This window comes from Mobula birostris, chromosome 2 (assembly GCF_030028105.1).
Source record: "Mobula birostris isolate sMobBir1 chromosome 2, sMobBir1.hap1, whole genome shotgun sequence".
NCBI classification, from domain to species: Eukaryota; Metazoa; Chordata; class Chondrichthyes; order Myliobatiformes; family Myliobatidae; genus Mobula; species Mobula birostris.
Window position 1 is genome coordinate 59,272,789 of NC_092371.1, and position 15,512 is coordinate 59,288,300.

At 39.7% G+C, this 15,512-nt stretch overlaps 1 protein-coding gene across 2 annotated transcripts in view; it reads right to left on the bottom strand.

Annotated features, from left to right (window-relative positions):
• The window catches only part of nol4lb (nucleolar protein 4-like b), a 371,742-nt gene that overhangs the window by 288,740 nt on the left and 67,490 nt on the right, over positions 1-15,512 (bottom strand). The gene's annotated exons all lie outside the window — the stretch shown is intronic.

Consider the following 15,512-nt stretch of genomic DNA (forward strand, 5'->3'; position numbering starts at 1 on the left):
CTTTCATCCCCCGTCTCTTCACCTCTTCTGCTGTTTATTCTTTGTCTCCGATCCTGGAGACATGCATGCCTCTCCTCCTCCGTCTCTTCCTCTCTCATCTTTTTCTGCCCTGACTCTTTGATCCTGGAGTCCCTGGCCTCATTCGATTCTTGTTTTCTCCCTCTCCTTGCCGCTTCCCAACGACATTTGGTGTCATCTCTTGACTGTAATATCCCCCTTCTCTTTCCATGCGGCATAATTGGGCTGACCATTTTTTTACTCTAATGCTGGATAGAAGATACAAAGCACTAACACCAAAGGATGCTGATTATTCTTGATAATGTGGTTGGCACTCTCCTAAATGGACGCGATATAGTCACTGCTGTCCTTTGACTGCAGTAAAGGGTTTTATGGGTGTCTCGAAGTATGTCATTACAATAAGATGTAATTATCTCTTATTGATGGGTGGCAGTTAGATCTGTCCCAATCCTGCACATGCTGATGGTGAATAGCAGAGCGTGACCCCTCGAAATAGAGCTGCCCTGCCCTTTTGCTCCGGTAGGTGTCGCTGCTGAGGCTGGCTGTGCGCATGCGTCAGGCTGTCCGATTTCCATAATGGCCGATCAGCTCTCGGGTGAAAGCCAGCCTGTTGATTTTTTGGTGAATGAGCAGTTTTATACGAATATATAATCCTGAACTTTGCCTGCATTCTGTAAGTTAGCGCATTTTAATTCGATTTAGCCAAAAAAGTGCCGCTCTAATGCACCGTTTGCGCTAATTGGAGGTAACAAACAGACAGACAGAGCATGAGAGTTTTAGTATTATATAGATTTCAGCCCTGGAAAAAAGCCCCTCATCATCTTATACACAACTTCACATCTTAAACAGTACTTCAAGTTTACCAAGTGGTATTTATTTGATAGGATAAAATAAACTTGGAGTAAATGTCCAAAAAATGTCCAAACAAATGATTGGCAATCATTTTAAACCATTACACAAATATGAGTCAAACACAAGTACTTAGTGCCTTTTAAATTAAGATACTCAATTTTGTCTTTGGTTACTTTGGGTGGAAGAATATTTAGTGAAGGCTGAAAGTTAGCAGGTCTGTGAGTTAAAAGACTCATTAATCACATCAGTCATTATTTTTAATTAAAATAATTTCCAGTGTTTGCCTTTCCCCTGCACTGTGCTGAACTTATAGTTAATTGTGGTCTGAAATACCCTAACTGATGAAACCAGCACTAAAACCACTCAAAACTTCAGATAAAAAGAAAGCAAAGGAAACAAAGCTGGATAAAATAGCAAGACTTATAAAATGTAAGCTTTTTTTGACAACTGTATTGAGCGGACTCTAAAATCAACACCAACATTCTCAGTCCCTCAGCTGTAGGCAAGCGGAGGAATAGAAGAAGATGCAGACAGATACAGGGATGGGTCAGCACAACACATTGAATCACTTTGTTTTGCTGTGATCTGGTTCCCAGCTTTTCAAATAAGGCTATTTTTAAGAATCTTGCATATTCTGTTCACTTCCTGCACATAAAATTCAACTCTCTTGAATTTACAATAGCTGCCATATATGCCATTTTGAAAAAAATAGTAATACCTTTTAAAATGAACACCTTTATCACTATAGTTTATTGAAGCACCAACCTAGCTATGAAATTAATTTTATAACTTTTCCTGGTTTGATATATTTTTAAATAGATTTTTTCTCTGCAAAGTTTTAAATAAAATAAAAATTAAAGACATATAAGTAATGATTGTCCATTTAATAGTCTTCAGTGTCCTACTTTATTATATTTCAGCTTCTTTCAAATTATACATTTATACCTACAGTAGTGATGATTACCTGTTACCTTGGAAAGAGCTTTCAACCATTTCTGTGTCTAAGCATGAACATTTTCAACAAGCAAATTATGCGTTAAAAGTGTCTGAATACAGTGTTAATTTTTGTAACTGTTGATCAATTTATTTTCTACTTTTTATCAAAAAGATCTTTGAAATAATCTGGACTTCATATTGTTGAAGTTGTCTCTCTGACAAGTTAACATTTACTAAAATTGGTAACAAAGCATTGGTCAAAATTTCTCAATTAATAAAACTAGATTCTATTGCCCATAGAAGACAGGGAGTAGGAATGGAATGCTATTCTTCTGGCTGGAGGTCTGAGACCGGTGATGCTCTGCAAGGATCAGTACTGAGACTTCAGTTGTTTCAATGATTTGGATGAAAATGGAGGTGGGAAGATGAGCAATTTTGTGGATGACACCAAGACTGGTGGAGTTGCGGACAGTGTAAATGACTATCAAAGAGTAGAGCGGAATGTAGATCAGTTACAGATAAGGGCAGAGGAGTGACAGATGGAATTTAATCCAGACAATTGCAAGGTGCTGCTCTTCAGCTTGCTTGCCTTCATTGTCATACTGCAGCTATATAAAGCTTTAGTCAAACCACACTTTGAATGTTATGTGCAGTTCTGCATGCCTTGTTATGGGAAGGATGTGGAGAGGTGCAGAAGGGGTTACCAGGATGCTGCCTGGATTAGTGTGTATGGTTTAAGAGAAAGGATAGACAGGTGTAGGTTGTTTTCCCTTGAGCATCGAAGCCTGACATAATAATTTTTTTAAAATTATGAGTGGCATAGACAGGGTAGACAGTTAGAATATTTTCTCTAAGGTAGAAATGTCAAATAAGAAAAGATGTTCTTTTAAGGTTGGAGGGGTAAGTTTAAAGGGAGCAAGATAGTTTTTATAAATGCAGAGAGAGACATGTGGCTGGAATGCATTACAGGAGCAAAGGATTATTTGGTCGATATTTCAGAGCCAAGATCTTTCATCAGGACTAGAAAGTAAAGGGGTAGAAACCTTGACTGTTGATTCCCCTCAACAGATGCTGCCTGACTTGTTAAGTTTGTCCAGCAATTCTTGTGTAATTGTTCTACGCTATTGTCTGCCAGTGTGTGATGTTGTATCTTTTTACATTTGTCTTCAAGGTTTCATTGAAGCATATCTTCTTAGTCTTCCAGTTTCCCTTCTCTAATGGTGAGCTGGTCATAAAACAATTGTTTTGATAGGCATGCTCTGGGATACACAAATGGAGATGCTGATGTTGAACTAAGATAAAGTAAGGTTCTCAGTACCGAAGATGCCAGCTTCCATGAGCATTCCAGGTTTTCCAGTAAATTTTGTTGATCACCAAAGTCTTGCAGACATAGAGAGCAGTTAAGATTACCACTATCTTGTGAAATTCTGGTATGTATTCTAAAGTAACCCATCAAGATATCCTGACAAAGGCAAAGTAAACACAATAAATACTGTACTGAATTTCTACATTTGCCCTCTGGCAGGGAAGGCCGCCAAGGTAGGCAATGTGCTTCACATTTTCCAGTTCCTCACTGTCAACATAGATCTCTTTTATGGGACTTGATCCCTCAGAGCAGAATGGTGAAGAGCTTTAGTTATGTCAATGTTCAGAGTTAGCCCTGGGCTAATAGAGAATCAGTTACACCCTGTTTGAGTCTTCTGTTCATCGAGCAATAACAGTATTACCATCTGCCTACTAGTGCTTGATTATTGAACCTTATGTTTACTTTAGTTCTAAAGCCAAAGTGAGAGCGGTTGAAGAGGTTTCTGCCAGTCTATTACTGGATACTAATGCCCTGTGGCAGACAACAATTCAAATAAATGTTTGCATACTGATAAAAAAATATGGAGAAGGGTGCCAGTACACAATCTATTTTATGACAGACCGGATGGCATAAATCTCAGATGTAGATGGACTGTACATGATAGTACAGGAGTCTAACGACAGTAGTTTGAGCAGCCGAACTATACCTTTTCACAGAGCCTTATGACTGACAAAGTTGTAGACTCTGCCCAAATCAGTGAAGACTATTTACAATTCCAAGTGAAACTCTGACACTCATCCTGAATCTGCCCGTTCGTAAAGACCAAATCAATGGTGTCTCTTATGGTCCGAAATCACAGAGGAGTTTGGGAATACTTGTAAGATGAATAAGGTGATTCAGTAAGAATCTTCACTCTGTGAGATTAACGAAGGCTCAATAGTTGTTACAGTCAGATCTATCTCCCATTTCAAAAAAATACTGTGGTGCAAATGAATGGGAATTTATTGCACACACCATACTTTGCAGAACTGCAAAAGGAGTTGTTTAGTGTTTCTTCCACCCTATTTTCAGCGTTATAGGTAATATGCCATCAAGACCTTGTGCTTTATTTCTTCATTTGCTTAATAGTACTTGGACCTCCTCAGGTGTCGCTGACAAGAATCTCCCAAACTGAAGATAAAGGATAAAATTGATAGTGTCAACAGTCACTGTCAACTCTCAATTTAGGAACTCCGGAAAGTTTCCTGGCAGTATTTTTGATGGATTGTTTCAAGAAAGCTACTACGCTCTTTAGAGTTTAGAAACCATAGAAAAACTACAGCACAGAAACAGACCTTTTGGCCCTTCTTGGCTGTGCCGAACCATTTTCTGCCTAGTCCCACTGACCTGCACACGGACCATATCCCTCCATACACCTCCCATCCATGAATCTGTCCAATTTATTCTTAAACGTTAAAAAAGAACCCGCATTTACCACCTCGTCTGGCAGCTCATTCCACACTCCCACCACTCTCTGTGTGAAGAAGGCCCCCCCCCAATGTTCCCTTTAAACTTTCCCCCCTCACCCTTAACCCATGTCCTCTGGTTTTTTTCTCCCCTTGCCTCAGTGGAAAAAGCCTGCTTGCATTCACTCTATCTATACCCATCATAATTTTATATATCTCAATCAAATCTCCCCTCATTCTTCTACGCTCCAGGGAATAAAGCCCTAACCTATTCAACCTTTCTCTGTAACTGAGTTTCTCAATTCCTGGCAACATCCTTGTAAACCTTCTCTGCACTCTTTCAACCTTATTAATATACTTCCTGTAACTTGGTGACCAAAACTGAACACAATACTCCAGATTCGGCCTCATCAATGCCTTATTCAACCTCATCATAACATTCCAGCTCTTATACTCAATACTTTGATTAATAAAGGCCAATGTACCAAAAGCTCTCTTTACGACCCTATCTACCTGTGATGCCACTTTTAGGGAATTTTGTATCTGTATTCCCAGATCCCTCTGTTCCACTGCACTCCTCAGTGCCTTACCATTAACCCTGTATGTTCTACCTTGGTTTGTCCTTCCAAAGTGCAATACCTCACACTTGTCTGTATTAAACTCCATCTGCCATTTTTCAGCCCATTTTTCCAGCTGGTCCAAGTCCCTCTGCAAGCTTTGAAAACCTTCCTCACTGTCCACTACACCTCCAATCTTTGTATCATTAGCAAATTTGCTGATCCAATTTACCACATTATCATCCAGATCATTGATATAGATGACAAATAACAATGGACCCAGCACTGATCCCTGTGGCACACCACTAGTCACAGGCCTCCACTCTGAGAAGCAATTCTCTACTACCACTCTTTGGCTTCTTCCATTGAGCCAATGTCTAATCCAATTTACCACCTCTCCATGTATACCTAGCGACTGAATTTTCCTAACTAACCTCCCATGCGGGATCTTGTCAAAGGCCTTACTGAAGTCCATGTAGACAATATCCACTGCCTTCCCTTCATCCACTTTCCTGGTAACCTCCTCGAAAAACTTTAATAGATTGGTCAAACATGACCTACCACACACAAAGCCATGTTGACTCTCCCTAAAAAGTCCCTGTCTATCCAAATGCTTGTAGATTCTGTCTCTTAGTACTCCCTCCAATAACTTACCCACTAACGACGTCAAACTTACTGGCCTATAAATTCCTGGATTACTTTTCGATCCTTTTTTAAACAACAGAACAACATGAGCCATTCTCCAATCCTCCAGCACCTCACCCGTAGGCACCGACATTTTAAATATATCTGCCAGGGCCCCTGCAGTTTCAACACTAGTCTCCTTCAAGGTCCGAGGGAATACCCTGTCAGGTCCCGGGGATTTATCCACTTTAATTTGCCTCAAGATAGCAAGCACCTCCTCCTTTTCAATCTGTACAATTTCCATAATCTCACTACTTGTTTCCCTTAATTCCATAGACTTCATGCCAGTTTCCTTAGTAAATACAGATGCAAAAAACCCATTTAAGATCCCCCCCATTTCTTTTGGTTCCGCACATCGCCAACCACTCTGATCTTCAAGAGGTCCAATTTTATCCCTTACAATCCTTTTACTCTTAATATACCTGTAAAAGCTCTTTGGATTATCCTTCACTTTGACTGACAAGGCAACCTCATGTCTTTTTTTAGCCCTCCTGATTTCCTTCTTAAGTATTTTCTTGCACTTTTTATACTCCTCAAGCACCTTATTTACTCCCTGTTTCCTATACATGTCATACAACTCTCTCTTCTTCTTTATCAGAGTTGCAATATCCCTTGAGAACCGGTTCCTTATTCCTATTCACTTTGCCTTTAATCCTGACAGGAACATACAAGATCTGCACTCTCAAAATTTCTCCTTTGAAGTGACATGAAGTCACATAAACTTAGTTTATACAAGGTCTCTTGCCTCAGAAGAGCTCTGTATATCATATCTGTCAGCAAATGGTTGTTTTTTTTTGTTTTGTTTTGTTCACCCATCATTTTTTTCAATTTCTTTGTCATCTTTTTCAACTTCAGTTTTGAGCTGATGAAAAGAGTTATGCTACTGGCTTGATGATGGATGGTTTTGCTAATCAGTTTTCTTATTCTGGTGCAAGCGGTCTGTGATATCAATCTTGTCATTGAATCAGTCCTGATTGCAGCAGAAAACAAGGCCAGTGGATCCATCAAAAGCCACTTGGGTGAACTGTTTTAGTGTTTTCCTATCTTCATCACTTGTGTTACTCTTCCCTAATGAACGTATGGATAGACTTTCCACTGAGATGAGCTTGGAATTTCTTTTTTAAGTACTGAAAATATTAGTCTTCGGCTATCATATCTGTGATATGGGTAGCTTTTTAGTGCCAAGGATATCTCAGAGAGGTTGCAGAATGTTCTCAAGGAGAAGGGTGAGCAGCCAGGGTTTGCAGTGCACCATTGGTACAACTGACTTAGACAGGAGAAAGAGGTCCTGTGCCATGAGTGTAGAGAGTTAGGAAAGTGATTGAAGAAGGAAGACCTCAGAGATAGTAATCTCTGGGTTAATCCCAGTGCCACTTGCTAGTCAGGCCAGCAATAGAACGATAATACAAATGAGTGAGTGGCTGAGGAAGTGGTTCAGGCAGCTGAGTTCCAGGTTCTTGGATCAATGGAACCTATTCTGAGGCAGGCCTGATCTTTTCAAGAGGAACAGAATGCTGGAAGGGAACTAAAATCCTGCCGAGGTTTGTTTGTGCTACTTGAGAGGGTCTAAACTAGTCTGGAGGGGTTGGGAACCAGACCACAAGTCAGAAAGTGAAAGGATTGAGAGGAAGGTAACATGTCTTGACCAATAACAACAAGCAACAGCAAGGTAACAGACACCATGGGGCAGATGGGTTAAAGTGTATGTATTTAATCTTATAAGCACTATTGGTAAGGGTGATAAGCTTAGATCAGTACGATCATAGATCAGTACCTGAAAATATGATATTGTGACCTTTACAGAGACTTGGTTGAGTGGGACAGGATTTTTTTTAAATTATTTGAGTTACAGCACAGAGTAGGCCCTTTGAGCTGCAACAGCCAGCAACCCCTGAAAGAATGTCTGATCCTTAAAGGAGGCTTTATAAGGTATTGGGCAGGCTGTATTTTGAGTATTGTGAGAAGGTTTGGGTCCCTTATCTAATAAATATTGTGCCTGCATTTGAGAGGGTCTAGAGGATGTTCATAAGAATAATCTTGGGAATGAAATGGTTAATGTATAGTATTTCAGATCCCCCACAGCCACCAGGACATTGAGGAACAGATATGAAAGCAGATTAGGGAAAGATGTGAAAACAATATCATTGTTTTAGTGGTTGACCTGAACGTTGCAATTATAGACTAGGGCCTCCTTTGTGCAAGAGGTGTAGATGGGGTGGACTTTGTTCTGTGCATCTAGGAGGGTTTCTTAAATCAATACATAGATCATCTAGCTAGAGAGGGATCATACTGGATCTGGTGTTGGGTAAAAAGCCAGGCCAGGTAACTGAACATTCATTCAGTGGGAGAACAATTAAGGAACAGTGACCTTAAGTCCTAAAGTATTAAGACAAATAAAGATAAGGATAAGCATGGACCATGCAGAAGTTTATTAAATTGGACCTGGACAAGTTTAAAGGATAGTAGGCAGGAACTAGGGAAAGTCAATTAGCAACAGATGTTTCTGGGTAAGTCCATATCTGACTTGAGCAGGGCATTTAAGGACCAATTGCACAGAGTACAGGACAGGTATGTTCCAGTAACAAGGAAGGACAAGGATGACAAAGTCAGAGAAACTTGGATGTCAAGAGAGGTGGTGAACTCAGTCAAAAAAGAACCGAAAATGCATCTAAGGTTTAGAAAGCTTAGATCAAAGAGAGCCCTTGTTGGATTAAAGAAGCCAGAAAGAACTCAAGAACGGAATTAGGAAAACCTGGAGGGGCCATGAAAAGTCCTTGGAAAGTACAATTGAAGGGAATTCCAAGGCTTTGTATACATATATTAAAAACAAGAGAATAACTAGGGAGCGAATGGGACCACTCAAGGGTAAAGAAGATTATCCTTGATTTTGCGGCAGAGGATATAGGTGAAGTTCAGAATAAATACTTTTCATCAGCGTTTACCAAGGAAAGGGGCGTGGAGGATAGACAGATTAACATGGAGTATGTTAATTTGCTGGGGCATTTCAAGATAAAGGAGGAGGTACTGTTGGGTCTCTTAAAGAATATTAAAGTGGGTAAGTCCCCAGGGCCTGATGGAATATAACCCATGTTATCAAGGGAGGCAAGAAATGAGATTGCTGGATTTTTGACCAATATTTTCACAACTTTTCTAGCTCCAGGAAAGATCGTTGGAGGATTTGTGAGTAGCTAATGTTTTTCCATTAATCATGAAGGGAAATAGGGATAATCTGGAAAACTATAGACTGGTGAGTCTCACTCTAGTGGTACAGAAGTGATCGGGGAGGGTTCTTGGGGATATGATTTATGATCATTTGAAAAGCCTTAGCTTTAGTAGAGACACTCAGCCAGGCTTTGTGCAGGGCAAGTCATGTTTTACTAACTTAATGGAGTTTTTTGAGGAGGTAACAAAGGTGATTAATGAAGGTAGAGCTATGGATGTTGTTTACATGGATTTTAGGATGGCTTTTTTCAGGTTCCTCATAGGACCCTCATCCAGCAGATTAAAATTCAAGGGATACATGGTGAATTGGCTGTTTGGATTCAGAACTGGTTTGCCCATAGAAGGCAGAGGGTAGTGGTCGATGGGACTTATTCTGGTTAGAAGTCTGTGAATAGTGATGTACTGGGACCTCTGCTACTTCTAATATGAATGTCCTGGTTGGGATTATTAGGATTGGTAGTGTTGTGAATAGCACAGAAGAATACAGCAGGATATAGACCAGTTACAGATACGGGCAGAGAAATGGCAGGTGGCATTTAACCTGACCAAATGTGAAATATTGTACTTTGAAAGATCAACTATAAAGAGACAGTTCACGGCCAATGGCAAGACCTTTACCAATGTTGATGTGCAGAAGAATCTAGGGGTCCAAGTGCATAGTTCCCTGAAAGTGACTACATAAGTACACAGGGTAGTAAAGAAGGCATACACTATGCTTGCCTTTGTTAGTTGAGGAATTGAGTTCAAAATTTGGAAAGTTTGTTACAGCTTTATAAATTTCTAGTTAAGTCGTATCTGGAGTATTACATACAGTTCTGGTTGTAATGCATATCCAGACTTTGAAGAAGGTGTAGAATAGCTTTACCAGGAAGCTACCCTGGATTAAAGGGCATGTGCTGTAAGAAGAAACTAGGCAAATCTGGGCTGTTTTATCTGGAGTGGCAGAGACTGAAGGGAGATCTGATAGAAGTTTGTAAGATTATGAGAGACATACTGTAGATACGGTATATAGCTAGTTATCTATTTCCTAGGGTTGAAATGCCTAACACCAGAAAGTATGCATTTAAAATAAGAGGGGTTAAGCTCAAAGGAGATGGGTGGGGTTGTGTCTATTTTTACAGAGAGTGGTGGTGCTGCCAGGGTGGTGGTGGAGGTAATTTCAGTAGGTGTTCATGAGGCTCTTAGATATGCAGTAAATGGAATGGACAATGTGTAGATAGGAGGGTTTAGTGTAGTTGGTTATTTGACTACTAATGTTCCACACAACACTGGGCTGAAGTGCCTGTTCCTGTGTTTTTCTGTTCTATGTTTTGGTACATTCTTCATATACCTGACTAACTACCAAGCAGTGGCTAGTCCAGCTTCCTTCTTAGAACAAATGATTTCAATGTAATTTAGATCCTGTCTTCGTACAATGATGTAGCCTAAGAGGTGTTATTGTTGAACAGGATTACTGGCAAGTTCCTTTGCAATTGTTGTTTTATCTCAAGATTATGTTTATGATCACAAGGCCGTTCCATACACTTGCGTAGTAGAACAGTAACGTTGGAATTGGGTCTGCCGACATTTGCCATCCCAATGAAATTCAGAGCCTCTGCTAGTTAGATTATGAAGTCACATAGTTCTCTTTTATTGTCAATTAGTAATGCATGCATTAAGAAATGATACATTATTCCCTCCGGTGTGATATCACAAAACACAGGACAGACCAAGACTGAAAAAACTGACAAAACCACATAATTATAACATATAGTTACAAACAGTGTAACAATACCAGAACTTGATGAAGAAAGTCCGTGAGCACAGTAAAGTTCAAAGTTTCTCAGATGTCCCACATCTCACACAGACGGGAGAAGGAAGAAAAACTCTCCTTGCCATGCCGACCACAATCTGACTTTGAGTCATCTGAAAACTTCGAGCTCTGATCAGCTCTCCGACACCCAGTACTGAGCGCCATCTCTGTCCGAACAATTTGACCTCCTTCTCGGTCGCCAAAAGCAGGCAAGCCCGGGGATTTTGAGGCCTGCCCTCCGAAAGACTCCCGACCACACAGTAATGACAGCAGCGAATGGGCATTTCAGAAATTTTTCCAGATGTTCCTCTGTGCTTTCATGTCCATTCTCCATCAAATCAGAATTGTCCACGGCCCCTATTTAACAGATACGATATCATTTTTCACCGGAGGGCTGCGCACACGCAGGCCGCCGCCATCTTCTCCTCCTGCTTTGCATTAAATTCCTTAAATAGATGTACCCAATTGTTTTTGGAATAAATGAAGGAATGTTGAATAGATCAGTTGGGGCATATTTTGCTTTATATAATTCATACTGGCAAAAGTTTGTTTGCCAGTTAAATGCAATGAGTCTTTGATGCCAAAGGGCAGGACAGCCAAATGATTGGCAAGAAAAGTCTTAATTACAAAGAAATCATCATGCATTCACATGTCACTTGCTGTATTTCCTTTCTGAAAATCATAGCTGCATCTCCTAGATGGTCCAGGCACCTATGTTAGACTATTGTTTATTGACTGCAGTTCCGCCTTCAATATGATCATTCCAAGCCAGCTCAACACCAGTCTCCAAGTCCTAGAGTCAACAGGATCGTCAACTTCCTGACCAACAGATTGCAATACTTCTGCCAGAGTTATTGTAAATACTGATGCTCCATAAGTTTGTGCCCTCAGCTCCATACTCTGCTACCTGTGCACTCATGACTACATGACCAGATTCTGCTCGAACTCCATCTATGTGCTTGTAGGTGATCACCATAGTGGGTCATATCTAAAATAATGACAAGTCCGAGTCTAGGAAGGATATAAAGTGCTTAGGAATTTGGTGCCACAGCAACAACCTTTCCCTCAAAACTAAAGAGCTGATCATTGGCCTCAGGAGGAGGATGGGGGGGGGGGGCAAGTGCACATCTACTTGTCTACATCAACAGTTCAAGCTGGAGAGGGATGAGTGCTTCAAGTTCCTAAGAATAAACATCTCTAATAGGCTTTCCTGGCCCAGCCATATAGAACCAAGCCCATCAACCTTTATCAGTTTCTTCAATGCACATAGAAAGCAGCCTATCCTGATGCAAAATAACTTGTTATGGCAAATGCTCTGCCTATGACCAAAAAGAAACTGAGCTGTGCTTATAACTCCTTGCACTTCACAGAAGCCAGCCTCTCCTCCATGGGCTCTCTCTATGCTTCTTGCTGTCTCAGTAAAGCAGTTAGCATGATCAAAGATTCCACCCACCCCCAGACAATCTCTCTTTTCCTCTCTCCTATTGGGCAGAAGATACAAAGGTCTGAAAGCACATACCACCAGGCTCAAGGATAACTTTTGCTCCTTGCGTCATAAATGCCAATTATGCATGTCAATCTTTTGGAATAAGTTTTATTATTTGTTAATTTATTTGTGTTAATATCACCTTATGCTTTGTGTGTGAGTTATACTGTATCTACTGTATTGTACACATCGGTCCAATATGACATTGTTTCGTTTGGCGGTGTACATGTATACGGCCGAGTGACAGTAATTTTGGACCTGAACTTGAACATGAACATCGTCCAGGTGCTCCGGTTCCCTCCCACATTCCAAAGACTTCTGCGTTAGTTGGTTAATTGGTCACATCGGTGTATTTGGATGGTGTTGGACCGGCACAGTCCGTTACTGTGCTGCATCCCAAAAAAAAGTTATTTCTGTGGCTAGTTAGCCTTCTTCTTACTGAGGTCATTGATATCAATATTACCTTCTCAGTTTTTGGGTGAAAATTGCTATTCACAGTTATCCCTCACTGCTTTTGAGTTCCTCAGTAGGGTTAGATAGCTAATTAATTAAGGAAAGAATTATTGTTTTAGGTTGATGCCTTCTCTGTAGAGTCTGACATACCTGAAACATTGACTTGGTTTCTCATTCCTTTGATATTGCCTGATCTGTGTATTTCCAGCATTTTCTGTTTTTACTTCAGATTTAAGTCACCCATTTGTTTTCTTTTGAGGATGATGAAAGCAGTGTCTTTGAAAGGGAAACATCAGAGACAGATCATCCCAGTGTACTAATGTCAAATTAAATTTGACACGTGTTATAGGCATGATGAGAAGGGCTTAGGAAAGGAATTGTATAACTTAGGTCCTGAACAACAAATGACAAGGCCATCAATTTAGAGCAATTTTTTTTTTAAAAAGAGGCAAAAATAAAGAAGATTACAACAATGCTGAATGACTAAGACTTAAAAGCAGGGAGAAGCTTATATGCAAGCACCTGATTTATAGTGTAATTTAAACACAGCAACAGAGTTTATGAAGGCTAGAATAAAGGAAGAAGGTCAGGAGAAAATTGGGATGGCAAAAGCTAGGATAACAATGGTAGATAAGCTAAGATAACAATGTTTCAAATCTAAATATAGACACAGACTTGCTGAATTTGCTTTAACAAAGTTGGCCATGAAATATGACAACTGGCATCAGAAACGTCGCCAAGGAAGAAGGTGGTGAAACAGAGCTGAATGTTATCAATGCACACGTGGAAAATCACTTGGTTTTTGGATGAAAATAAAATCAGATAGGTCCACCAGTTATGACAGTGTGTATACAGAATGAAATGCCATTAAAATGATTTTCTGGTTATGTAAACTTGTCATGCTGCATTACTTTCTCCATCTATGACAGGTACCAGAGCACCTCCTTGGGGGAAAGGTGGTAATTACAGAACAATGTGTTTACAGAGCATTTTTCTTTGAAAAATGTGAAGTAGCTCAGGAAGTTTTGTTTTGGGAAAACAAAAAGAATTGCAGGTGCAAGATACTTTAATGTTTGATACGAATTATTGCACTACAAAAATTCACTCACAGTGTGGCAAAATCGCTGTGTTGAATGTTTGGAAAGGATAACAAAATCGAACCCTGTCCAGTTGGTGGTAGCCTGAAATGTCGATATTTCTTCAGGCCTGCTGAAGGGTTTCAGCCCGAAACGTTGACAATACTCTTTTCCATGCATGCTACCTAGCCTGCTGAGTTCCTCCAGCATGTTGGGTGTGTTGCTTGGATTTCCAGCATTTGCAGATTTTCTCTTGTTTGTGTGTGTTGCATATACAGTGGATTTTGATTAATTGGGCCAACTCTTGAAGAACAAAAATAAATCAAGAAAATTTCAGGGATTCTCTTTGTTTATTTGGGACAGGAGTCTATTGCAAATGATTTCTAACTAGCGTCAGTCATAGGGCCTTTAGACACTACATCGTGCTTAGAGTGAATGGTTTCAAAATAGTGTTAGTTGTGCACGTGTTCAAAAAGCAGTGATTTTTGGCACTGACAGTTGGTGAATAATAAACAGTGAGACAACTCGGAACTGTACTGCTCACTGCAGTCTCAAACATTCAGCCTTGGAGATGTCAGAAATGGCCAGGAGTGAAAATTAAACAATTCCACTACTTCAACAAGTTAGGCACTATGAAGAATTTGAAAGTATCAACAGTCATCTTGAATGTTACAATGAAAATGAAGATTTGGAGGATAGAATAATCAAAAGCACAGTTTGAAGTCAGTACACTATCTGCACAAGGTACCTGTGCTGATTTTGTTCATTTACAGTCAATCAAAAGAACATAGTCGCAAACAATGGATAAATTTCTCCATTGATAAGAACACAGTTTTATAGCACTGCAATAGTTTTGGTAGTGTTCTAATTTGTTCTGTATTTCATTGAAATGTGTAATTTATTACTCAGTTAAATGGTAGCTTATCTCTTTTATACATTTTTAACTGTTCCCATGAAACTTCGGCTAATTGGGGTAGCCGCTTAATTAGACCAAAATGTATGAGTCCTGATGTGACTCAATTAACCCTAATCCACTGTATGTACTGTATATATTTTTTTTGCAACACTAAATGGACATTTTCTACCTGGGGACTGTTTTACCTGGGGAGCTTAATATGTAGTATTTCCACATAATTTGTTTTGCAAACTGTGCCAGTCCCATAGCATGTGTACAATCCAGACACCTGTCTCCAAGACAATAAAGTAATGACAGCTGTATGCTCGAAAGGTCAATTTGACATCATATACACATAGCGTATGTTGCCTATGAAACTTAGTGCTTCTAATCCTGTTGCATGAAATTAAACTCTCCAGGAGCACTGGGAATTTGGATCCCTCACATTAATAATGTGATTGGTTTTTCTACCAACAAGAAAAAATCTAATCAGGTCATTCTTTCCAAATTTTAAGTAGCTTTTAACATTACCACTAAATAATTCAATATTATTTATTAATAGAAGCCTATGAAATGATTTAATCAGGCTGCAGTTTACATCTTCAGCATCAGCATTAACAAGTTTCTTTACATTACCATTATGCACTTTTCAGAACAGGCTTTGTAAACAAGCCTATCCAGGATATGCACAGCATGTACCATAAGTCACCTGCAACTAATGACTTGTCTCAAGTATGTATTCCATCCTTCTCTATAATTCTACAAGGTGTTTTTTATAGACCACCCAATA